The sequence below is a fragment of the Zonotrichia leucophrys genome, chromosome 1, assembly GCF_028769735.1.
Source record: "Zonotrichia leucophrys gambelii isolate GWCS_2022_RI chromosome 1, RI_Zleu_2.0, whole genome shotgun sequence".
NCBI lineage: Eukaryota > Metazoa > Chordata > Aves > Passeriformes > Passerellidae > Zonotrichia > Zonotrichia leucophrys.
Genome location: NC_088169.1, coordinates 21,188,253 through 21,214,612, shown reverse-complemented (window position 1 = coordinate 21,214,612; position 26,360 = coordinate 21,188,253). Strand labels below are relative to the sequence as shown.

Here is a 26,360-nt window from a genome sequence, read left to right as displayed (position 1 = left end):
CTAAATACTCTGAAAAAATGAGCTTTAGGAACCTGGTTGAACAGCAAAGTTTGTAACTTTGCTCCTGATTCTGCAGTTTTCTTGTCTCTGGGATCACATGGTGCCCTTGGCAGGGCTGTGTTGTTACCTGGCAGCACCAAAGGGAGCTCTGTGCCAGGACAGGCATTTCTGTGCTCAGAGTGCTGCTCTGGAGAGCACAGGGTGACCTGGAGCAGGGAGTGTGCGGAGCTGTGCTGTGACCATGTGGAATGCAGCCACTGGGTTGAGTTTCACGACTCTCTTCTAGCTGCTTATTCACTGAGTAAGGCTGGGGTCCTGAGGAAAAAACCCTGTTTGTTGTCACCTTATACAACACCAGACAAACTAGATTTGAACAAGGGTGCCCAATTAACTGCAAATCCTTGGAAAAAAACTTCTTAGTTTTTTAGAAGAGCTTACCTTAAAAATTTGTTAGTTTCCACATCATTGGATGATACCTATCTTATATTAGGGTTTTATTTAGGGTGTTGATGTGTGTATATAGCTTGTTGACTTCTGTTTCTTTAAATGGCATGCTTTCTGTACATTTCTTGTGGGAAAATATGTGCAGAAAACCTAGGAAAATCTAGGAACTATGGTTACAGTGAGTTTTTAAATTTCTGTTGACTTCTGGTAAAATCTTACTTGAAAAATTGTACCTTGATTAATTTCCCAATTATATATTTACTTACGTGATGGAGAAGACAAAAAATGGTTTTCCTTTGATCTGATGTAATTGAAGCTGTGTTTTAAGGGAGCTTAATTCAATCTTATCTGATTATATCCTTACCATGGCCAAAAGTAAGGCTGCAATTGCTATTTAAGGAGGCTGGTTACAGAGGTGGTGTCATATCAAATACATTGCTTTTCTACTCTCTTACTGTTAAATGGGCTGCTCTAAATTAGATGGTCTAATTCTGGAAAATTTGAATACGTGCAGGTGGACTTTTGTGTCAGCAAAGCCACACTTATTTAATTGGCGCTCCATATGTCTGCAAAAATTGATTCCATATGGTTGAACGGCACATTTTGAAAATGTTTTTTTTTAATTTATACTAGTGCCAGGAGAAAGAATAACTCTATTTTTTGAGCTCCTTAACTAAGTGACAGTGCACCTGTACACGAACCTTCTTTCAGTTTTTAAAGCAGTAATTGCATACGTAGGATTGGCTTGTCACATGTTAACAGCTTTAAGGTGGTTTAAATATATGGCTGACAAAGGCTTAACTGTGTGCTCTCTGTTTATTCTCCTAAAAACAAGTGATGAAATACACCTAAACCAGGCAATCCCACCATCTATTAGGTTGAATTTACATGAGTTTTCTTACAGAAAACTCTTTCATTTAGGGTCGTGGTAAATCTAAATATATATATATATACAGGTCAAATAAAACTAATTTTTTTACATGTGGAAAACAGCTTTGAGTTTGCTTCAGGTTAACCATATTGATGGGAAATGATCCTCTGAGAAAAACTGGAGATCTGAATTCTTAAATTGGGGCCATAAAAGTTGATATACTCAAGAAATGAGCTTATGAGGAGTAATGTAAATTAATTTTTTATTTGTTTCTTTTTATTGTGCACAGGTACCTAAGGATAAAACTGGCCTGAAGGGAAAATCTGGGGCAAACTGGGGACCTTGCCTGTTCTTGCACCTGAGTAAGTGAATACTTAGTGGAAATCAGTTTTACAAAATGTTAAAACTGTGAAATATTTTTCAGCATCTCCGTGCCTAATTGCTGTTGTAGCTTTAGACAAAAATTTGGCTTTTGCATTGACAAAGACCAGAAGTGGTTGGGTTACCTGCAAGGGAGGGAATGTGCTGTAGAGCCTGCAGTGCTTTGTGGTATGTTTTATTTTTATTGCTACCCTTGAAGTCTCCACAGAATGAAATGTAGCTTATGAACAGGATTTCTTGGTATTTTGATGTTTTGCCTTTGCAGTTATTTGTCTTCAGAGTAATGTCTGAGTTTCTTAAAACTTGATCTTGCTGGTTTGTAATCATAGTAAGGAACTGAGACTCAGCAGAGCTGAAGGTCAGGCCAGGTTAAATATGAGGTCAGCAGAGGCTGAAGGCTGAGAAGCTGAGCTCGTGGAAGGTTGTCTTTGAAAGGATTAATGCTCATTTCATTTTTGAGACAAAACCTATTGTCTTGATTGGGGTTTGCTTTCACTAAAACAGGACAGTGACAGCTTTTCTTCATCAGCTTGGATGGGGCATGTGGAAGACATTCCTTGGTATCTGGAGTCCCCCAGTCCCAAACCCAGCCTACACAGTTTTCTGAAAGGCAGGAAGAGTATTTGCCATTTATCCACATAGCTTTCTTTCCTGGCAACTCAAGCGTTATTCTGGTTGAAAAAAATTATTTTACATGTTGAAAAGGTACGTTGATGTGTCACTTATTATTTAAAGCATTTATTTAATCATACATATTCATATATGAAATGTCTGTAATATTAATAAGCAGATACATTTTTCATAGCATGAAACTCCTTTCTGCTCATAACATATTTTTAAAAATGGGCAAGTTAATTGAGTTTTCTGAAACAATTGGTAGAGCTGGAGCCTTTCTTCCTACTGGCATTTGTCATGCTAAAAGAATTATCTTTGGTTTTAGAGAGCTTTACTAAGCTGAATATCCTTACTGGTATCTACATTAAATTTTGAAAACAATACCTACCAGCTTAAAGTCTCTCAGTGTAATCTGGCCTAAACTTGTTACCAGTGCTGATTATTCCAAATCTCTGCTGTGGTTTATTCGTATTCTTCTACTTAATTAATGAACTTACAAATTGATATCCATCATATCACTGCATAAAAAAGTGTATTTCATTTTGCTAGAGTGTTTATTGTGCTTATCCCTGCAGTAGAGTAGTAGACAAAAATGTCTCTCATTGCTTTCAATATTAAAGAGAATTATATATGTAACCTAAAAATCTGCCAGGCTTTGGGAGCTGTGCACACATAAGACTTTTAATTCATTAAGAAATACGTCATGGTAGCATTTTGTATTATTGTTCTTTTATTTGTAAGTTAGGTGAATTACAATAATGCCTGAGACTGAATTATAAGTAACTGGTTGCTTTCCTGTTTTAGCAGTTCTCGTTGAAGTTCTGCTTCCTTGCCTTGCACTTGCTGTGTATAGTTTTAGGAATTAAGTCTCTGGACTAGTGAACAGGTGTAAGGTTTATTAAAGAAGAAAAGTTCAGTGTTCTTAAATGATAGTGGCATGTTTTGAAACCCCAGTAGGCTCAACAGCTCTGTTTTAAATCCAGCAGGGACCTTTGAGAGAGGTATTTGCCTTGTTTCTTTTAACTTCTATACTAACATGAAGCAAATGTTTTCATTTATTTCCTGTGTTATCAGTCCTACTCTGCATATTTTAGTCTATTGCTTTTGACAGTGATGAAAGGCAGCTATTTCCCAACCTTTTGTATTTTGGGTGCTACATAAGCTCAGCTGTTCATTTTGGGAATGTTTTCTTCTCCTGATTTGTTCCTGTTTCCTCATTTGAAAGGCAGCACTAGAAATCTCAGATACAGTTGCAGTGTTCATGGAATTGTAATTTAGATTTTGAGACAGGAGCTTGCCCAAACAAAAGGAAAGCAGTCATTCTGCTGGACTGGAGGACCTGTGGGTACGGTGACAAAGATACTGTGTCACTGTTGTGTTACTTTGTACTTGAAAATGGTCCTTAATTGTGGTCTAATAAGGTAGAAATCAAGAACTAGTGAACTAAGAAATGGAGATAATCCAATTGCATTGTGTAGTGTGTTCCTTCATGAATATAGGATTGATCTCTGGGTGTTTTACCCAGTTTATTATTTGCCAGTTACTGTAGTTACTGCATCACCTACAGATTTTCTCATTCAGACTTGAAATTGAGTGCCTTGGGGCAAGATTTTCTCTGTTAAGCATGAAAATGAACTGGCCTTGGTTTGAGAGCATCCTGTGTGCAGCAGTTCTCGTGCCTGCTGCTCTGGAAAGATCAACTGGTTCTGAGCAAATCTACATCTGGGCATGGAGCAAGATAAGTGCAGCAGGGATGTAACCCTTGCTCTGCTGCCCAGTGTTCTTTCCCAGGGTGTTATCTGTGCAGGTATTATCTGTGCCCTGCTCAGAGCCTGCAGTGAAGCCGCCTGGTGCTGGTGCTGTAGCCTGTTGGTACCATAGGATGAAGCTTTTTCAACTTCTTTTACCAGTTAATTTCACAGAGATTGCTATTTTTTTTTTTGTAAATCACAGTGTATGGTTTCTGACAGCTTTTAAAGATGTCATATGCTCTGCTGTTTATAGTGTAGAAGTCTCTGGGGATTTAAAACTTTCTCTACAGTATCTCTCTCACAGAGATCAATTAAGTTTCTAATTAAAGTTTTATCAGCCTAGCATCTATTGAAATCCTAAAAGTGTTGGCGTCTGTTGAGACAAACATAGGAGGTTTTCTAATCTCATGAGAAAATTTTTGTTGAGGATTGTTGGGGTTTTTTTATATTTTTGAGTGTTTCTTTGTTGTTCACTGAGTGGTGTTTGAATAATGGAAAGCTTGAGTAGCTGAAATTTTTAATGAAAAGGAGCCAAACAAATTTATTTAAACAATTTTATTGATTAAAATAGCTTGTTCTCAGCTAACAAAACTGTAGTTTTAATCCTTCCCCATTGTTTTTGTCCTTGAAAGACTACTTATTTTGATCAGACCTAAAATGTTGATGACAATTATATCTCTTTGTTTCACCTGAAGCCTTTCTTTCATGTTTGGAAAGTTGTAGATCACTACATATGAAAGGTACCAAAGTCCTGAGGTGGGCCTCAGCATTAAAATATGTAGACACTTTTGCTTTATGAGGCTGTAAACCAGATAATTCATCACTACTGACAACCTGGAGGTAGATGTGGGCTTTTAAAGAACACTATGTTATATTACAAATTCCTTGGGAGGGGGAGTGTTTGTTTTTAGGAATTCCTGGAGGGTGGAAGTCTATTAGGACGATATTGTATGTCTAATAATTCATGTACTTGGCCTAAATTGTTTTTTTAACTTTTTTTTTTTTTTAAGGTCTAAGACCATTTAAACATTCTGTCATAATCATAATAATAATTAGTAGCATCCTCTCTGCAAACACAGAAGAGAGGGGGAAGCTTTTTTTTTTATTTTTGGAGTGTAATATTCTCTCTATCTATATAAATAAATGATAGTGTGTGGCATGATTCACATGAATAGCAATGCAGCTGTATTGCTGCTGTCTGCCCAAATAGCAAGAAATGAGAGAGAAAGAGGAGGTGACGGGGGGATATGAATCTGAGAGGAGAATTGTGGCATGAATAAATTGACACTGTGGTTTTTCTGGGGGGGGGACACTCATTACAGGAGGCTTCATCTGTTTGCTGCTTTCCCATATTTAGAAAGCATCTTTAGTGATCCTTTTTGCAAACAGCTCATGCAGTAACTGGCAAAACAGAAGCAATTAGTGGTGTAATCTCAAAGGGAATCTCAAGCTTCACTTTAAGTGCAATGATTAAATCCACTAGAATGATAACCATTGCTGCCAAGAACTCCTGTAATTGGCCACTAATGTATTTTGTTGTAGCAGTCGATAACTGCTGCATTTCATGCACATAATTAGTAATGCATACACGTTTGGTCAGTAAAATTGAAAATCCTGATAACCGAGGGTAGAGGGGGTGGAAGGAGCACAGAGCTGGAGAACTGAAATACTGCTCTGTTGATAGTACCTAACTGGAACTGTGTGCTTCAACAAAACAAGTGTCCTACTGTGCTGGAATACAAATGGGCTGTCTGTGGCAGGATATAGCAAAGACATTTGGCAGAGAGGGATTTGAAAGCTTCTGGCATAATGTAATTGAATTGGCCATTTCTTTAAAGATACAGCAAATTGTTTGCTGCAGCATTCATCATCATAAGGAAGGTCAGACAGCTTGCCAAACATATGATATTCATAATAAAAAGTAAAACGGTGACGCTTATATTTAAACACAAATCATGTTATCATGTTTGTAAAAGCTGCAGAAATGAATGGGAATATTTTTGGTGATGCTGAGCGTTAGTAATCTAAGTAAGACTGTAATTCAAGAAGGGGACGGCTTCTAAGCAAAGATCCACAGGGAAATTCAGCTACTGAGCAACATATGATCCCCCTGATTGGAGAGGGTAGTAGGTGTTTTGGCAGGATTATTGCTGACTCTCTCTTCTGATCACTTAAGGGAAGATTAACTTGTATGATTCTATTTTTTTGCCTTTTAAGAAAACAAAGGGAAAAATAACAAAGAAGAAGGACTTGAGTCATTAAAAAGAGACAAAATTTGAACAAAGCGTTGCTGGGGGTTTTTTTGTCAGTTATGCTGTGACAAAATAAGATGATGCAACAACCTGTAGCATAGAAGTGTTCTATGAAATGCTCTGTATTGGTGTGCTGGGAAACCCCTCTCGAGTCACATCCAGAACCCTGAACGTAAATTGCTTGGTGACAGAGGCTTTGGGCCATGCAGTGATGCCTCTGCAAATGAGTAGCTGTTAGCTCTTAGGTTCTAACACATTCAGGAGACTGGCATTTTGATTTCTTGCACCACTGCACCACTGATAGGGTTGGAAATGGGAATCAAAATAATTAGATTGGATATATAGATCCCAGCAAACCAGCCAAGAAAGCGGCTGGGCTGAGGAGGGCTGCTCTGAATTCTAAAATGTGCCAGTGCTGTTTTTATGAGAGGATGAGGACAAGAGGAGTAAACTAGAGTGCAGATGCTCACCATTTATATTCAAAGCATGTAATAAAATAATTGAATGTATGCTTCCTCCTATTAAAGCCTGTTAAAATCAGTAATAAAGTACATTACTGTTGTATTAAAAAGGGAGCACAAATTTTCAGGTAATATATCTTAGTTGTATACATAGTGTACAGATAAGCAGACTGGGAAGTGGTTTTTTGCATTATCCAAAGCATTTCTCTTTCTGGTACAGGACTGTTCCCATCAGTTCATTTTCTGTTACTTAGTCCAGCAGTATCTTTGCAGTATTCCCTCTGGCAGTTTTTTACAGGCCAGCAGTCATTTCCCTCCAAAAAGCCTTTCATTCAAGTTCCTCAATATTTTTATATAAAGACCCCAACAAAAACAAACCACCAAAAAAACCCTCATTTTCCATGTACTCATTTTTGAGTTTCCACAGCTGTTAGAAAATGTTATCCTATTTCTATGCACATTCTTCCTTTAGATATTTGTAAACAATTATCCCACTATCTCTTTGCCTACTTTACCATTTTTCACCTGCAAAAAAACAATCTTTCTTTACTCAAATGTTAGTTCTTCACCTTTTTGCTTTCCAGAGACCCACCTTCATTTAATCAGGAGATTCAAGAGTCTAGGTTCTCCTAAATCTGTAGAGAATATTTTTTTTTTCTATTATCATGATTTCTGGTGCTTTTCTTTTTTAATTTTTACTCTCTAGACTGACTGCCCTTATTACCTCCTACATCATGTATATCTCAGTGCACTCTCTCCCTTCCTTCTCTACCTTCCTTATTATTGATCTGAATTTTTTTCGTACCAAACATGTTAAGTCTTGCATTTTCCCAAGCCATACCTTGCTTTCTATTTGTATTTCTATTTTTGCTTTTCATTGCATTAAATCCCAAGACCTTGTGTCTGCAACTCCCTATCTATCAAGTCAATGTTGAGCATCCATCCAGAGTTGCCTGTTGGTTTGTGTGCACTCCTGCCATGAGGAAGGCAGTGGTTGCAGGATCTCCTGTGCTTTGAAGCCAGATGCACAGGGCTGTGTCTCTGGTAATTCTGTATGATAATAACACATGGGAAGTGCTTGCCTGCTTTTGCAGAAGCCTGTCCTGCATGCTGTCAAAGTACCAACTGAATCTGTAAGCAAATACAGCAGTTGCTGGCTCCTGTTGTAGTCACTGGAAAAAGCTATGTTGAGCTGTTTCTGAGCTAAATATCAACATTTTGTTCCTGTTTGCCTGCTTTGGTCTCCAGGAGGTCTTAGGTGTTAGTTTTCTTATTATTGTACTCTTAATCCATTCATAATTTCACATTACCCTACTCAGTTGTAAAGATAGTGATGAGGAATAGCAAGGTGATGTCTTCTTGTGTTAATCTGTGCAAGCCCATAATATCTGAAGCTCCTTCAGCAGTTGTCATTTGTGTGTCCTGAAGGTGTCCCAGTCAGTGATTCAATGTTTTGATGTAAGATTACAAGACTAACAAATAAAAAGTGAGTTTGCTGTCCATGTGGAATGGAGGATATTTAGCTGGTGTGGGAGTGCAACATGGATGAGTGGTACTCATACCAGGAGCTCAGAGAATTTGGGTTTACTGCAGAAATAGTTTGGTGGTTCTGCAGGAGCTAATTTTTATAGTAGAAAACATAAAATCCAATCCTTTTTGTTAAAAGAAGACTGAAATTATGAGTTGGCCATCATCTGGTAATTACCATGTGAAGGTTTATGATATGAGAAAGCTCTTCTTGTTTGGATGCTATGGAAATAAAAAGATGCACTGGAAGTAAGAAAAAGGATTCAAACAGGAACCAGATTTTTATTCATTGAAGTTGAGACAAGAAATTAGCTGAAATTTTTACATCCAGCTCAGGTGAATTTCTAAAATACAATTTCTTTCAGTGTGTTTAATGCAAGAATTGAATGTTTGAGTTGCAAAACTTGTGTTTTTGAGGAAACGCAGCAGAGGTAGCAGGTAACTTTTGTCTCTTGTTGGATTTGTAGTTATTAAGGCCTTCAGTTAGGGTTTGGGCACTCATCCAGACTGGTTATTTAGTTCAGATGATGGTCACAGGTTTCTGGAGGGCAGTTGCAACACAGTAGTTGCTGTGCAAGAAATAGTTCAGTTATGCTCCAAAGGCTACCTCTTAAAACACACAGCTCACTTACAAGCCCATTAAGGATTGACCTATGTTGGGAGTTTATTTAAATACTTGGCACTGTTCTTTAATATCGGGAGTTTGGGAAAAAAATGTTATTTTGCTTTTTAATAAATTTTTCCTCGACCTTTATCTGCAGCAAAATTGGCTGGCAGTATCACAGCAGGTCTAAATGCAACATTTTATTTATGGCATTAATTTTATAGAAGAACAAATGGAGTATGGAGACAAGAAGAAATTAAAGACTCCTTAGCTTTTTTAGAGTAATAACTTGCTGAATGTGAATGAATGCAAATGTCACTGACTTGAACAAAGAGATCAAATTAAATTCCTTGGGCAGGTTACACAATGTCTGTCCAAGGGGACTGCAACACTTGATCCCTGTGTTCTGTCTGCTGCCATTGAGACAACAGTATAGCAGTGTATAGCACAGGTAACATTTTCTGCGCCTTTCAGGGTGTTAACTGCTAGTAAATATTTCCTGTTCCAATGTATAAATTACCTTCTATGATATGAATTCTAGGTAATGAAAACCCATGCATATTTCAGCACCGCAGTATAGCATTTATTTTATTTAGGAGACCTGCAGATATATTTAATCTTCTATTGTAGATTTATTAAAATCATACAATATAAACATCAGGACATGTCATACATCTAACTTGAATGTGCTGTAACTCAGGACAAACTGGCCTTTTTCTTCCTTGCCTGGAAGAATTTCTATGCTTATTTTATCCTTGGTTATTGGAACTGAGTTTATGCCCTTATTCTACAATAATCTTCAGAACTAAGGATGTTCAGTGAATATTTTATCCCTTGCAACTTCTCACTGATAATACTCATTTTATGGGATGATTTGTTTTGCTGTACAGCTAATAACTCAGCATGTTATTATGTGTTCACTTGGCTTTTGAAGGCCATCTTAAAAATATGCAAAAGAGTATTCAAAATACTTTCCTTTTTTTGATCTCTTATGCCAACACTTAGAAACATGGTGAATTGTCACATCTTGTGAGATAGTATATAATCAATTTTTATTCTTTCTGAACTGGTAAGCAGTTTCTTTTACACACAAGCTTAGCTGTGAAGAGATTAATATATTTAGTTATTTAAAAAGATAAGTATTGTGTCTGTGTAGGACTGAATTATACCAAAGTATGTGGAAAATATTTTTTATTATTGAAAAAATAAAAAACCCCATTGTTTTTATGTGTTCTTAGGGGAATATGGTTTGAATCTTGCTTTGTTACAGTAGCAAGTTTGTTAGATTTTCAAAGCATTTGTTCCTAAATGAATAATACCCTTCTGCCACCCATGCAGTGTTTGGGAAAATTTAATTTGTTTAGAAAATGATAAGTGGCAACACTGATATCTTAGCTCCTTATCTTGGGAAGTGCTCCCCTTATTTTCCTTTTCTGTGCCCCTCTCCAGGAACAAAAGCAATACAAGAATGCAGATGTTGAAAGGCACGAAAATGTGCTTAAAGTATTTTCCTTCTGTCTTGGAACAATGGCTGCTGACAGCAGAAGGCTTGCTTGCTTGCTAAAATTAGATTTGAATCATCAGTGTAATAGCAGTAGGAAATTGTAGGATGGAAAGGTGCCAGGAAGCCTATCTGTATCTGCCCTTGTGCAGAGAGGGGGGCCTGCAGGGGCTTGAGCTCAGCTGAGTGAGCCTGCCCTATATGACAAGTACAGCTTGAAGCATCCTTACACAGAATTGTCCTTGAGCAGAAACCATTGAGGTGGGATCCCAACAACAGACAAAAGCACAACAGTGCAAGATAGCTGTTACAACTTAGGCTTCTGAAGAGTTTGTGTCTTGTTGGTTCCTTACATCACATTTAATTGGGCTCACTTCCATTACCTCCCACCATTTTCCAGTGCTAGGATAAAAAAAAATTAAATCTGTGATTTGTGACGTGGTTTTTTTGTTTTTTTATTTTACGATTGTAAAAACACGGGGAAGTTTTCATTAAGTTAGTAGTGAGTAAATTAGAGGATGATGCTTGCTCTGAAGCTGCATCAGAGTCAGCATCATTCTGGCTTATTCTGTTTCTCTTCAGTTGTTTTAAGGCAGTCCAGTGCCCAGTTATTTCTTTTATGTAGTCATTATCTGTTGGCTTTGCAGTAACCCAATCTGTGGAACACAGTGACCTCTGTATGCACCTTAAAACCATTCACAGAACTGGCTGTAATTCTGCTGATGTAGAATGCAGCTGCCCATTTAAATCTCTTTTTCTTACAGAGGGGATGGTTATGTCTCTGCTGTGGACTGGCTTCTGTTTAATTTCGAGTGCAGTTTTTACACTACTGCCATAAGCAGCTTAGTTCTTGATTACTTCAGGGAGTGCTTTGTGTGATACAGCAGTAATTGATATCAGCTGAAGTGCTAAACCTACCAGGCCCCTCATTTAAATTAGTGCCAGTTGGAGATGGGAGAGCCAAAAGCAGGACTGGGCCTGGGAGAGGACTCTTGCTTTTGGAAATAATTTAGTTTGCTCTCATAACACAGTAAGAATTCTCTGACCTTCTGGTTATGAGATTGTTCTTGTCCGAGGGAGGCAAAATAAAATCAAAGTGATTGTGTAGGGATGATCAAGGAGGAATTTTAGTTTAAGTGTTCAATGATATTTAGTGCATTACTATTGTCTTCATCAGTGCTATGAGTGCAATCAGATATATTTTAAAATAAATCTACATAAGTAACTGGGTTATAATAAATGCAGCATTGGTTTTTATCTCTTATTATTTGTTTGCATTTACTCCGTTTAACACTGTTTTGTGTACTTATGTATCTATCTATCTGTATATAGCTGGCATTTTTATATATAATGTTCATTTACTTTGTGGAGAAATAATTCTACAGCTGGGTTGTATTGTTTATGGGTATTATTTAATAATTGGCAAATATTTAGAAGGCACACTACCACCATAGTTCAATGAGACTGCTGTAGCAAATTTGATAGAGCGTAAGAAAATAATTGAAAGCAGTGCCTGAGCATCAGTGGCCATCTTGACCTGCTTGTGTGTCCAGCTCTTAGATCACAATCCCTGCTCCTGCATGTGCACCAACTGGGAGAACAGTGTGTTATGGGGAAGGTTTTGCTGAAAGTTGCTGATATAGTCATGATTGAAAAAATGGGTAGGGTTTGATCTGCCTGATTCCCCAGAGTCCTCACAGGCCGGTAGAGTGTGAGGTAGTGCGAGGTGGGCCTCGGATGATGGTTTGTACTTGTTCATTTCTGTAGTGAGTCAATTATTTATTGTTATATGTGTCCTGTGGTACCATATTTGTAGACAGTTATTTGCCAGTTTCTCAAGACAACAACATGAGCCATTCCCTTAAATAGCCCAGATACTTGTGTTATAAAGAACCTTTCTGGGAGTGTTCTTCCTGTTTGTCTTGTAGGTGTCTATGAAAGTATGTAAATCTAATCTGTAATATTAAGGGGTTTATGGCCTTAGTACTTACATTTCAGTTCCATACAGTGCTTTGTGAGATTGCATGTACTCTTAATCATATTGTTAGCCATTATCATCTTTAAGCATATTTCATGTCCCTTGGGTGTCCACCTACCATCTGTTCCTTTATCCCATTAGATTTCCACCAGATTTCTCATTTTTTCTCTTGCATACTGTGCTGAAAAAACCCCTCCTTACCGTTTCCCTCATTGATCTCCCAGTTTAGTCTTAATTACACAGCTAATCAGATTATAGTGACTCTCTTTATTTCTTACCTCCCTGTGCTTTCCACCATGACCAAAAGCATGTACTTCATTTCTGCACGTGGGTATGTATATGCATACAGAATATACAAGATTCTTCTAAGCAGTGCTTTCTGCTCCTCTCACTTTGCATGGAGGGTATAAAGACACCTAATTCTTCACAACTCCACCAGCTGCTCAGCTTCCACATCCTCCTGTGGACCATGGGAATCCAGCTCTTAGCAGAAGAATCCACAAGGAGCTTCCAGCCAGCTCGGCAGTCTGTCCCCAACACAGGGCAGCCACAGCTTAAATGAGCTTAGGCTGGCTATGCATACACAGTGCTGAGTCACTGCTGAAACGCTTTACCTTGCTGTGCACCTTCTGTAAAGCAAGCCATGGGCAGATCAGGTGTGCCTAGGATGGGCTATAGCTCACTGTCCTGGGCCATTAAATTATGATCTCCACACACAGAAAGTGTCTTTCTGTTTCCCTTAAAACCTGTGAGAAATGCAGTATTCTGGGAAGATGCATGAGGGTTATTTACAAACCTGGTGACAATTCCAAACAACTGAGAGAGCATGTTTGCTGTTAACCCGCATTAACTGGCATTCCTGCATGGAGAACCATTGTTTTATAGGGCAGGAAGGGTTCATCCATTCACTGCTCATTTTTTATTGCTGGACAAAAGCTTGCCTGATAAAACAGCATGTTTTCATGGCTAATGAGCTCAGTCAGTCCCTGGTTTCTATCCATGTACTACAGGAAATAAACCGTATGGAATATTACTGTGGAATATTTAGGTTCATTTATAAATACAAAGATTCATGTGTACAAATTGGCTTCACTCTTAATTGATTTAGAATACTTGATTAGACAACACAGCTGAGCCAGTGTAACTCTTGCTGCCACTGAGAGGGGTGGTTCAGCCCTCACTTTTGTCTTCCCATCCCTTCTAGCCATATGGTGCTTGTCTGACTCCTCAACCCAGTGCTGAGCTCCTTCCTTCCTGGATGAGATCAAGCCATTTTATCTGGTTTGATGGTATGAAACAGGTGTGGGGAGCTGTGTGCTTCATTTCTGGAAATGATGTTTCAGCATGAGGGTTGCAGGTCTAGTGAGAAGCCTCTAGTGCCGAGAGGTGTATGAACTATATCAGCATGGGCTCATTTCTACTTACTGTTTGGATCAAGAAAATGACTAGTCTCGTTTTACATATGTCTTCTATATGTACATTTTTAGATGTTACCACCTGCACATGATATCATAGTCTTGTGGCAAAAAAAAAAAAGAAAAAAATAAAAGAAAGGCATTTTTAGCGCAGATGACATGATTGATAGAGCTGTGGTTTTACATACTTTGAATTTTAGTGGAGTGAGGAGACTTTCTACTCTAAAACTTAAGCTATCTTGCATTTCAAAATAAAAGATATTTAAAAAATGACTTAGTGCATCAATACTTGGCAGAAAAACAAGACTTATTACTTTACCCAGTAAAAATCAATGGCCTCAGAAAAAACCATGTTCTTCGCCAGCTTATCGTGTAGAACAGGGCTTTGTTTCAGTAGTTTTGATGACTGATGAGGGTATCACATGTTTTAAGTGCTGGTGCTCTACTTGTGTTTATTCTGACTTTTTGTCTTAAAAAGCTGGCCAGAATCATCTCTGGTGTACAGCCATCCTTTACATTAGGCTCATTGCAGAGCCATGTAGTGACTCTGGGAAACAGTTACAGAAGTTTGCAGAATTAGGACTGATGTTTGGGAACCATTTTTATTTAACATCCTTAGTGAGCATGTGTGAAATTGCAAATGCAAAATTTTCAGGGACAGAGTTAATGCTTGTGCTCAAGAGCTGGAGCAGGTACTGGGGCACAAAATGTCATGTTAGTGTTGCTGAGTTCAGCTGCTGCTGTTTGCCCAACATGGAAGCAGCAGCACGTGGTGGGGGAAGCTGCAGGCAATAGGAAGGGAGAGGTCAGAGCCAGACTCTGCTTCTGTCTGGGAAAAGCAAAGCAGAGGCAGTGTCTTAGGTTTTGGCAGCTCAGGTCTGCTGTTCTCACATTTAGGTTTTCTACAGTCTTAAGCGTTATCATTTGTGTGTCATCTCCTTGGCTGTTCTCCTGTTTTCTGTAGAGAAAGGAAAATTCCTAGGTGTAGTGCTTACAAATCACAGTACTGACAGCAGTCCTAGTTTTGGTGCTCCTGGCCACTGATAGCCTGTGACAAAATTGCTTAAAGCTGACCAAAGGGATTGCCTTAGGTAATGGGATTGTGCTGCGATCTCTTGTGGACCAGCCACTGGAGAGAGATGTCCAAGCTGGATGGAATGAATTAAATGTGCCTTTGCACCTGCAGAGCCAAGCCAGGCACGTACACCAGAGCCTGTGTGGGTTGTCCCCGAGGCCTGGGACCTTCAGTGGCTCAAGGAGTCACCTTCTGTTTGTGAAGGCCCCATGCAGAGGAGGGAGCCCAGTGCAGCACAGTCAGGCCAGCCAGGCAGGAGCCATTGGGAGTGGCCAAGTGGGGACATGTACCCCCCTTCCTGCACTTCCTTGGGCCTGGCTGGGTGGTCTGGCTAGAGCCTGGCTTTGTGTTGAAATAAGAGCCAGGGCTGGGCAGGCAGCATGTAGAGAATAGTGGAGGACTTCAGCAGATGGATTTTAGTAGTTTCTGTTGATGTAACCTAAGTGGGAATTCTTTTTTCCCATCACATTTGAGCATAGCAAAGGCTGAACACATTTTGCTGAGACTGAAATGGCATCTCCCAGGATTTCTTGCTGCCCAGTTTCAAAACACTCCTATAAAACAGGGAGATTTATAAAAATGACAAGAAACTGGGTTATAGTAGAAGACAAGAAGTAAACCTAAGTATAGGCGTCATGAATTGTTGCTTTACATCTAGAGTCAGACCTTTCTATTCTCAAGCTATTATACTGAATATTCCAATCTGTACGCTGTGCAGAGTTGAGGTCCTCACTGTTTTTAACAGTCTGGTTCCCAGAAAAGTTTTTTGAATGAGGTTACATGTGAGAAAAGTTACTTACAGCCAGGTTGCCTTTGAAAATTGTGTCATGTATGCATGTGCATACAGGTGCACGTATACCTGTGCTGAATGCAATTAAAATCACTCTTCCATAAGGACCACAAGGTTTTTCCTCACAGGGCAGTGTCTTACAGACACAGGTTCTGTAAAAGCCAAGTATTTTCTCACACTGGCAGTTTATTTTTGGAAACACAAAACCATGAGCAAGCAGCACCATGTCGCACATCCGTAAGGTTTTGCACAGAGGTAGGGTAGCACAGCCCAGGAATATGGATGAGTTCCCATCCATCCATCCATCCATCCATCCATCCATCCATCCATCCATCCATCCATCCATCCATCCATCCATCCATCTATCTTTCCCTCCTTCTCTCCTTCCCTCCCTCTCTGTGCCTGCTCAGGCTCACAGCCGGAGCACAGAGATGTCTGTGCCTGTACCTGTTTGTGGGTGATGGGTTGTTTTTGGGTGCAGAGATGGCTGTGCCTGTACCTGTCAGTGGGTGATGGGTTGTTTTTGGGTGCAGAGATGGCTGTGCCTGTACCTGTTAGTGGGTGATGGGTTGTTTTTGCCCTCGATCTCTGCAGGAAGAGAGCAGCAGCTTATCAAGCCCTTCAATCTGGTTTGCTGAGTGGAACAGCTTATGAGAAAATGGCTGCCTTGTTTTCCAGCGTGTCCCAGGGATGGCCACGCAGGAGAAAATGAGGATCTGAGCTTGAGGAATCTCTCAGCAGCTTTCCCTGCCATTTAACATTTATAAATATGCTATGAGGGCTCCTTTTTCTCTCCAGGTAGCTGCCTTGCATTAGTCCTTGCAGCACAGTGGGAGGAGGGGAAGGAAGGAGCCTTTCCAGACCCTCAGCAGCACTCCTGGGGAACCCTTCCCTGCCAGGGGTGCATGCACACAGATCTCTCCATATATAGGTATATAAATAAATGTATATACAAGGTACAACTTTAGGCTTGGAATTTGTCTCCTGGGGTAATCTAATCACTTGCTTTTTAGTGATTATATTAATGAAGTGTTGTTTCCTTAAGTATTTAGTGCTCCTAAAAATTACTTTCTTCATTTTCTCACGGTTTGAGTGACACAGCCTTGCATTATGAGCAGACATTATGTGCCATGAAATAGAAATGCATACAGCCCTTACATTGAAGTAACTTGAGAAAGGTTCTAATACTAACACAGAAATGAGCTGCACAAAACAATTCCTCCTGAATAACCCACTAGAAAATTCTCTGCTGTTCAAGTGCATTATTCCATTATTAAGTGGGATAATGAAAACAATTTTTAGCAAATTGTTCTAGCTTTTTGCAGCAGTTTGTTTCCTTCAATTCTTCAAATGATCTTGATGTTTTAATGAATTAATTCCCTCAGTATCCTGTTGGAAAAGGCAGAAGTGGCATAAGGACTTACAAACTCTTAAGAGAGTAAGAAAGCCACTTACTTAGAATATAATGAAAAGTCTTTCAAAAGGAGTGATTAGCTTCTCTGGTGTTTGGACCTTTAACATAAACTACTGTCTCATAAACACTGGTAGATTTAGCTGTGCTGGTTTAAGATGTGACAGTTATCCTTTGTAGTCATCTGCTGGGCTTAATCCTTCATCAGCTGCTCAAGAAAATGCAATCCAGCCTGTGAGCCCTGTGGAAGCAGTGGCTGGAGATCATGTAACCCCTTCTGCCTGGCCCTGCCAGAGCTCTTCACTGCTAGGCTCTTAATTACCTGCATCTGTTTATGGTAATAAGGGAGAGGAAATAGGAGTTGAGAAACAACCCTACAAAACAACCAAACCAAAATTCCAGTCAGAGCCAGGCACATTGTCTTTAGCAGTGGACTTTCCTTACCAGCTTCCAAGCAGTGTTTCCAAAGTGTTGTTTTCAGGTAGATATCAGCTACCAGTTTTGTGGTATTGATGTACACAGGTTTCTTGTATTCCCTTGAGTAGGCTTGTCTCCTTCCCTGCCTCCCTTTAAAACAATAAGCAGTGAGCTTTTTCTGTGGAACCAGTGTTGCTTTTGAGCATTATCTCAATTTACTCAGTTCACATTAGTGCTAAAGGCAAAAGGTTCTGTTAGTCTGTTCTGTTCATTTTCTAATAGAAGCACAGAATGTTAAAGGTTGGAATAGACCTTACAGGTGAGCTAGTGAGCAGCCCCCACTGCCATGGGCAGGGACACTTCTCACCACACCAGGTTGCTCAGGGCCTTGTCCAGCCTGGCCTTGAGCACTGCCAGGGTTGGGGCTCCCTTTTTCTGGGTTAAACAAAGCACTGTCAGACCTGTGCTGGCACAGCTCTCTTCTCTTTCTGTGCCTGCTGCCAGGGCTGGAAACATGAGAGAGCCCATGGAGCTGTTTCCCTCTTCCAGAGGTCAGCTGTGCTGCTCAGTGTCACTGCAAGCCCAGAGAAAACACTTCACACTGCAGCTGTACCAATATCAAACAAAGGATGTGTTCTTGTGAATCAAACTCTCACTTCTTCTCTTTGTATTTTCTAGAGCTGTCCAGATAGCCTTTTTTTTTGTACTGGTGAAAAAAAGGCTTTTTCAAAGAACTGTGCATTCAAAATGTGTGTGCCAAAGGAATAGGAGGAATGCTATTTGTAGGAGATTCTGCTGTCTGATTCACATTTATCCTTCTGCCACTGTCGTTTCTCTTTTAACAGCTGGAGCAGAAGAGTCTGAAAGGGAACTGGAAAGACAGCCACAGGTTTTGTTTTGAAAAGCCCTTTGGAAAGAATACCTGCTTGATACTGCTGTTCCAGCATGGAGCAAGGCTCCACTGCAGTGCTTCTTGGAGCAGGCTTGTTAACCTGACTGGTTGCTTTCCTTATGTCCCTTATTTTGGACAACCCCACAATGTCTGTGATAACATGAATGTGGGCAGAGTGTGACAGGCTGATCAGGTGACTCTTGGAGGTATCTGCTTTAAAAAAAAGAACAAATTATTGCATTGAAAATGCGGAACAGTGTTTGTTTATTGGCTGTAACAGCGCTGCACCATCGTGGTGGGGGTAGGGGGGGAGTGTGCAGAAGTCCAAGTTAGCATGGTAAACAAAATATCTTCTTTAGGGCAATTCTTCAGTCATAATTTAGTAAAGGAAAAACTGTGGAGTGTAGCATATCCTGCAGTACTCAAACTACTGTGGGTATGTCTTCTGTAGTGTGGCCTGGAAATACATTCATTGTTTTGTTATGCTTTTCATCGAACACAATCCATCCTGTATCTCTGATTTTATTCTTAAATTATGACTTCTGGGGGCAAGAACTATTTTTTTTCTCTTTTCATTGGGATTTTTCTAGATTTTAACATAATCTTCCATATAATATTCACAATTAGCATTTCTAAGCAGCAGTTTAGTACAAATAATGATATTTTATTATTGATCAAGGTTTTCTGTCTCCTGCTGTATCTTAAAAACTGCTAGCTGGATTGAATGCTTCTGAGCTTCTTTATACTGTTATTCACTGGCTTGTAATTCTGAAGAGAAGAATAAATAATTCACATGAGGCTAGGAGGTTTTGTTTCTCTTTTTAAAAAATGTTGCAACAAAGTGGTTTGAGTGTTGGGCCATATAATGCAATTCCAAATATTTTTAAAATAGAAAACTTATGAGATAATGTTATTGATGTTCTGTCTTGCTAAATAAATATTTCAGTGGACTGATAATGTAGAGCTGCTTTGGGGGGATTGCTGCTGACATTATTGTTACACAGTGTGATTGCTATGCTGCTGATGTTAGGTACCAAACCTGACTCACTGTAAAATGTTTACAGTTTTGCATTTTCTGTGCTCTAAAAATGGAGCAGCTTTCACAGTCTTTTATTCTCATATAACTTCTCCCTTTCCATGCAATCATACCTGGAAATCAGCAGCTTGCTTTGCTGGGCTGACATGCACGCTGCTTTATTTTTCAATTTCATCAGTAATAGGCTTTTCCTAGGTTGTAATGCTGCTCCACTGACACAATGATAGTTATTCATTATTCACACCAAAAAAATCTAATAAAGTCTCTCTAAAGATTTCACTCTTTATGGTGGAATTATTAAAATGTATAAAATTATTCCGATTAATAGCTTTCATTTTTCATCACTTTATTCTATTTGTTCTTGAAATAGAGTACACATTTGTAATATTGCTCTGGGATGTGTGGAGTCTGATACTTATCTCCTCTGGCCTATGTGTTAGCTGGGCTTTGAAGTGATAGTGTGTGTTCAGGCTTCCATAGATGGGGGAAGAGGAAAATAAAACTCTCTTCAGGACTTGTAAACTCTCTTCAAAAGCATCAGGGCCAGAAATAATGTCAGCAAGAGGCCATGTCTGCCAAACTGTGGCTGTTTCTGCTTCTGTACCTGGTGGTGTTTGGGTCCGTGATGGCGAAGCAGCGCTTGCTGCTTGTGTTCACAGCATCTCTGCTGGGCCAGAAGCAGCTTTGTGATGGACACAGCTCCTCAGATCTGGAGGCCAGGCCTGCTGAAACTCAGGCCACCAGACTTGAGGCTGAAGTGGGTGTGTTATTTGTCCTTGCCTGTTTTACCAGTGAAGTACCATCTATCTCCATCATTTCCTTTGGTGGCAACTACTTTGCACAGCTTATACCTCTCCAAGGCTAAAGGTTCTTAAAACCTTTTGGCCCTGGTGGCACACTCCAGTGCTTTGTTCAGCAGCAGATGGCTGAAGGCTTTTTGATTTGTGTGGTTGTACTTTCAGGTAGGACTAGGCTTTGTGATGTTGTTTGTGTACAAGTTCAGAAAGCTTCATTTCAAAAGGCAGTGTAAATCTAAGTAAAAATAGGCCACTTTTCTTAAAATGTAGCCACTCAGGGTGCTTCATTAATGCATGCCCTTGGGAGAAGTTTTGTTGGTTGGTAATTTTATTAGTTCTGAATCCACGAGGAAATAAAACTGACCCAGAAAAAAGCCCCAGTTCATAGAGTTTTAAACTAAGGACTGTGGTGTCCCACCCTTAGGAAGGAACACCAAAGAAGGGAGCACCAAGTAGATTCTTGGTGATCAAAAGGAATGACAGAAGTCAGAGGCTCCGCAAAAGCTGACAAAGTTGTGTTAGTGCATTACACACCTGGCATGGGAATTGGTGTTCATTAGTCCCTTATCTCCAGGTATAAACCTGTGGCAGTGAATGTGGATAAAGGGTCAGGGCACAAGGGAAGAGAGAGTGACAGAGATTAATTAAAGAGGAGGAGAGAGAAACATGGGATGTAAAGAAGGAATAGAGAGATCACCAGTCCTGGTTCCAGCATTGATCCAGCTGATGGTGTGGCCAGGATCCTGGGCTGCCTATGTCCCTAGGCTTTGTTGGGTGCCTTTTTAATGATAGGATTCTCCACTCTGGAGATAAATTTCTCATTTTCTATGCAAGTTAGCTATCATGTGCAATTTGTTCTTCTAGACCTGTTTGGAAATGAGTCAGAGGGCTTCAGGCATCTTTGGTAGCCTTTATCCCCCACTACTGTCCATACCTTCTTCCCAGCCTCATCCCTGTGCTTGAGCTGTTCTGTGTTGTGTTTCTGTCCTCAAGCCAGAACAAGGACATTTCTCCCAGGAAAGGGCTGCCCTGCCTCTGTGTGGCCCCTTCTCCAGCCACATCCTGTTCCTTCTGGCAGTGTTAATGCCAGCAATCCTTGGTTGTTATCACCAGTCCTTGGCTCGCTCCTCAGCTATCAGTGCCTGGGTCAGACAATAAACATCAGCCAACCCCTTGTCTTCTACAGGAGCACATGAACACATTACTTGGGGCTAAAAAGTTATCTCGTGTTGAGGAAAGAGTGCTGAGTTAATTTGTGTTGCTTTTTATGTGCTATGAGCTTAGAATATCTACATAAATACTACCTCTTTTTACAGCTAGTAAGTTACAGAACCTCAGTTACTAAGCCTTAAAATGCAGTTCTGTCTTGGGAACCAACATAGGGAGCCATATTACTGTCAGTGATAATAGCAGTCATACCCATGCACTAAAGATAAAACCCTTATGATTTCCCAGTTGTGGTAGGGAGCAGGATGAAATACATTGCCATGGATGTTCTGAAGGAATGTATTGGCCTGGCTTTCTGATAAAGTTGGCGGGTAAAAAATTGGTTTTGTTGTTAAATTGGACAAATTTGATCTGGAAGTAGCAGAACACAGAAAGCAACAGACACAATAATGTCACTAGAATCAGTTTTCACATTTTAAGACTCACAGACCTTGCTTTGGACCTCAGATTTGACAGTGAAAATCTGGAATAGCTTAATCTGTAATTCATTTGAGTCTCTCCAGGCATACTTTGCTGGAATTGAGTGCAGCCTCAGCCAACCCACTCCAGGCTAAATTGTTCACCTGTTTATTCACCTATGAACACATGCATCAACTCACCCACTGACACAGTTTCCTATGAAGCCAAAAGACAGGGGCACATTTTATAAAAGCAAGGAAATCTTGAAATTCATAACATTTGACAGCCATGACAAATAAGCAACCGTATCCATTACCAGTCCCCAGAGTTATCTAGTATCCTTTCTTTATGTAATTTCTTACACTACTTTTTTTTTTACATCAATCTTCTTATCACTTATTATTTATTATTCATAGCATTAATAAGAGTTCACTACTTCCCTTTTATTTTCATTGGTGTCTTGAATATTTTAACACAGTAACTGTGCTTGCTTTGTTTCCGTGCTGTGGATTTTTCTCTGCTTTTTTTCATCTTGTGTTTTCTAGTTTTATCATCTGGAAATATTATTAAAGACATTATATACCTTTTCTTCATCCAAAGACGTGGTGCATCTGTTGACCTTCAGGGCATATTGCTGGGGCCATCTGGTTTTCAAGGGAAGTGGGGGTTGGCAAGGAATGGGGAAGGATTTAAGGCAGAAGGAGATATTAGGTTACTTCTTTATTATTTGATTAAGGTTTTCCTTTGTTGAACGGTAAGACTGATTGGTACTTTGTTACAGTGTTTGTCTTTTTATAGTCTTTGATTCTTCTTGTGGATTTGTTGTTGTTGTTGTTTTGAAGTGGTGCTGGGCTGGGGAAGCTCTTGTGTACTTGTGCTTGTCTTTATCAAAATAAACAAAACAATATGGCCCCAAAGTGCTGTGAGGTGTTGACCAGTGCTGCTGTAGTCTGTTAGCACCAGGATTAAATGACACCATTTCAGACGTTGCTCTTCTCTCAGTTGAAGCAAGTGTTGGTGAGGAATTAACAGGACAAAGTACCAACCCCATTTCAGCCTGAGAAAAGTTGTATTTAGAAGAAGTTTGGGCTCTGGAATTTTCCCCCCAGTTTTTCAGAGGGAGCCTGATAGCTTTTTTCTAGTGAATTCACAGCATATAGATAAGAGATAGCATTTAATTTCTACTGTTATCCTTCCAGAATAAAGGAGTCTGACGTGTGTGCAGGTTTTATGGGGCTGGAGCAGAAAAATAGGGAATTTTATCAACTCTGGATGCTCCCCGTTTCAATATGGCCACAGCAATTGCTGTTCAGTGGATTTGATACACCTTTGCTTTATTATCTTTTTCTCTTAGTACCATTAGAAACCACTAGTTGGCCATATAGGATATAAATTGGTAAATTTTCTTACATTTTGTAAGTGTTTGTCATATATCATATTGTGAAATACACTGCAGTGCATAAAAAGCTTTGATTTTCTTGTGCTAAAAGCTATTACAATTCAATTATCCAAAGTCTTATACATGAACTGAAAATATGGTGCACACTTTCTTAGGAGAGGGAAGAAAAATTCTTTTAAGTAAAGCTAAAGAATAAAGTATTTGTTTTAACTGAAAATAGGAAACAGCCTGGTTCTAAGAGAAAAGTTTAAGCTCACATGTTAGAAAACATCTTCTCTAAATTAAGAAGTGTCTAATTTAAATTAAAGCAGAATGTGTCTTCATGTAAGTTCTGAGTGATCTGTTTAAAACCCAGAACAAGCATCCCAGGAGGAGTGTGTGTGTGTGTGTGTGTGTGTGTGTGTCCCAGGGCCTCTCCTCATTGTGTAATCTCCATAACTGACCCCCAGTGAAACAAAATCAACAAAATCTTCCCCCAGTCCAACAGCTCCTGCCCATGCACAAACCTTCTCATAACCTGGAGCAAACTAAGAGTGTGGGGTTACAGTTGTAACAATATGATGATCTTGTCATATGCTTTTGTATTTAATAATGTCCAGAACACTTATTAATTATTCAATTTATTGTCAGTCTTCTCAATGGATTTATTTCTCCATCTTGATCAGGAAGACAAAAAGCCAGTTGAGTTATACACTTACCTTGCCAATAAAGCAATATGTGTGATGAGGAAAGAGTAGAAGAAACAATGTACCTTTGTAGTGTTTAATCCTGAAATTAATAACCTGCCTGAATTTGGAGAAGGGGACACATAGGGGGGAAAATCTCCTAACTCCTGTGAGGAAAGAGAAAACTAAGTAACTCCATTAGGAAAGTCTTCTTAATCCATTGTGATTTTGGGGATATTTCGTGTTTAAGTGTATCATTTGAGGTGTCATTCCAATCTTGCTCTTAGCTTTTTCTCCAGTTTCTTTTAAATAAGAGGTGAAGTTGAGGGTAAGGTAAAAGAGCTTATGGAAGCATAGCTAAAAGCTTGCTTTGATGTTTGCCTTGTGACCTAATAACAGCATTGCAGAAGCTTACCTAAATAAAACTGATAGGGACCTGGTTCCCTGTCCTTATTTGCTTTGTTTGGGGTTTTTTATTTTGTTTTTTGGAGGAGGATTGGTTAGCTGTCCTTAATTTTGAGGAACAGCAGAGGACAAAAAGACAGGCTATTGTCTTTTCCAGTGGCCATGATCAAAAGCTTTCTCACAAAGTCACACACGGGTTTGTAGAAATTCCATCCATGGCTCATAGCTGCCTGCATTGGCTTTCAGGACTGTGTAGCTTCTCTTAGGAAAACACATAATAACATAAAACATTTGTCAGAAGAACTTTTTTTCATGAACCACACCTTGGAATTCCTTCCTTGCTGGGGTAGTGAGCTTGTTTAAATGTGAAATGACCAAGAGCAGTGTAATCTGATTTCAGCAGCTCAGGGGGTTGTGAAGGTGTTGGAGAGACCCGGCTTTCAAAGAGATTCCTTTTGCCATAAAACATAAAACTTGGATATAATTACAGGTTTTGCTTTTTTAACAACACACAGTAAAATCAGGCACAGTAGGAACATGAGCAAGCAAGGAATCATGTTGTTTTCAGGTGAGTATGCAGTACAAAAAGTTAAAGACTGAATATTTTGTTTTACAAAACTGAAAGCCTGTACTCTAGATTAATTTTTTCAAATCTTATTCTGTGGATCATTTCCCCACTTCCTTTATATTTTAATTCAGAGTTCCTGTCTGCTGCTTTTTTATTCATGCAGAAGTGCTTATGGAATTGTAAATGAAATTGTTTTCTGAATCAGACATCAACTAGGTCATTAATTAAATTCCAAGTATAGAGCCAAACCATATCCTGGCTGCCTCTGTAATGTTGATGGAATTAAAACAGGTGTGGTGACAAAAAGTTTTATGTGGAAAATCATGATTACTTTGGTTAGACATAACAGGGTAAGTCTGTTTGACTTTCAAATCCTGAATTAATTTGCAAGATGTGAATCTGGAATAACACTGGTGGAATGAACAGATTCAGTGACAAGTGACTGGAGTGCCTTAACTACAGCCATTCTTCCCATGCATTTTTGAAGGCATATCTGAAGGAATAAAACATCTGTAAGTTCTGTTTGACTTTAAGAAGTGATTTTTTTCTCGTTAAAATATCATATTTTGGTTTTCTTACCAAAGCAATGTTTTTAATAGAAAATGTTCATCTGTTCTAATGATCTGAAGAATGTGAAGTAGCTTGATGGATGTTTATAGGAAACATTTTCCCAGTAGAAAAGAAAGCATGTAAAGAATGTGCAGATTACCATTTGGAAATGTAGTAAGTGAACAAGGGCACTGACATGGAAGTCAGATAAAAAAGGTTGAAAAGGGCTATAAAGGACATTAAAAAAAGAAAACAATAGACACTGGAGCAGGTTGTCCATAGAAGCTGTGGATGCCCCATGCCTGAAGGTGTGGAAGGCCAGATTGGATAAGGCCTTGAGCAACCTGATCTAGTGGAAAGTGTCCCTGTCCATGGCAGGGGGTTTGGAACAAGGTGATCTTGAAGGTCCCCTTCAAGCCAAGCTATTCTATGGTTTTATACAAAAATAAAATTGTTTACATAAATCTGGAGATTTTTCCAAATGTTAAGGTTAAATAGGTTAAGTAATATTATCAAAGGTTGCAAGTCAGTGTGCAAATAAGACTCTGAGGTTGACAGTACTTAAGAATAGAAGCAGTGCAGCAAGAAGGGCTGCAGAGCAAAGGGAGAAAGAGTGTTCAGAATAATTCTGGAGAATAATCACATTAGAAATGGATAAGGATTCTAGTGTTCAGTATAGAGAGGTAAGTCTGGAGCACAAAGTATCTTTTCATACGTGATTATCAAAATCATTTGCATAGAGAGTCAAGGACAGAGCTCCACGGATTCCCCAAATGAGATGTAAAATGCAATTAATAGTGAATAGAAATATCCATAAAAAGTAATTCCATGTGCTGTAAGAAATGTAAAAAATGAGCAGTTTCTTTTTCAGTTGAAGACATGGTTATATGCACCAGTCGCGTTTCAGTCAGTGGTTTCTTTACTGAAGAA

General features: G+C 39.3%; 1 protein-coding gene across 1 annotated transcript in view; it reads left to right on the top strand.

The window, feature by feature from the left end:
• TBL1X (transducin beta like 1 X-linked) overlaps nucleotides 1-26,360 on the top strand; it is a 188,333-nt gene that overhangs the window by 53,047 nt on the left and 108,926 nt on the right. The window contains exon 2 of the mRNA XM_064708721.1: nucleotides 1,605-1,677. The gene's annotated coding sequence lies outside the window, so the exon portion shown is untranslated. The remainder of the gene's footprint in view (nucleotides 1-1,604; nucleotides 1,678-26,360) is intronic.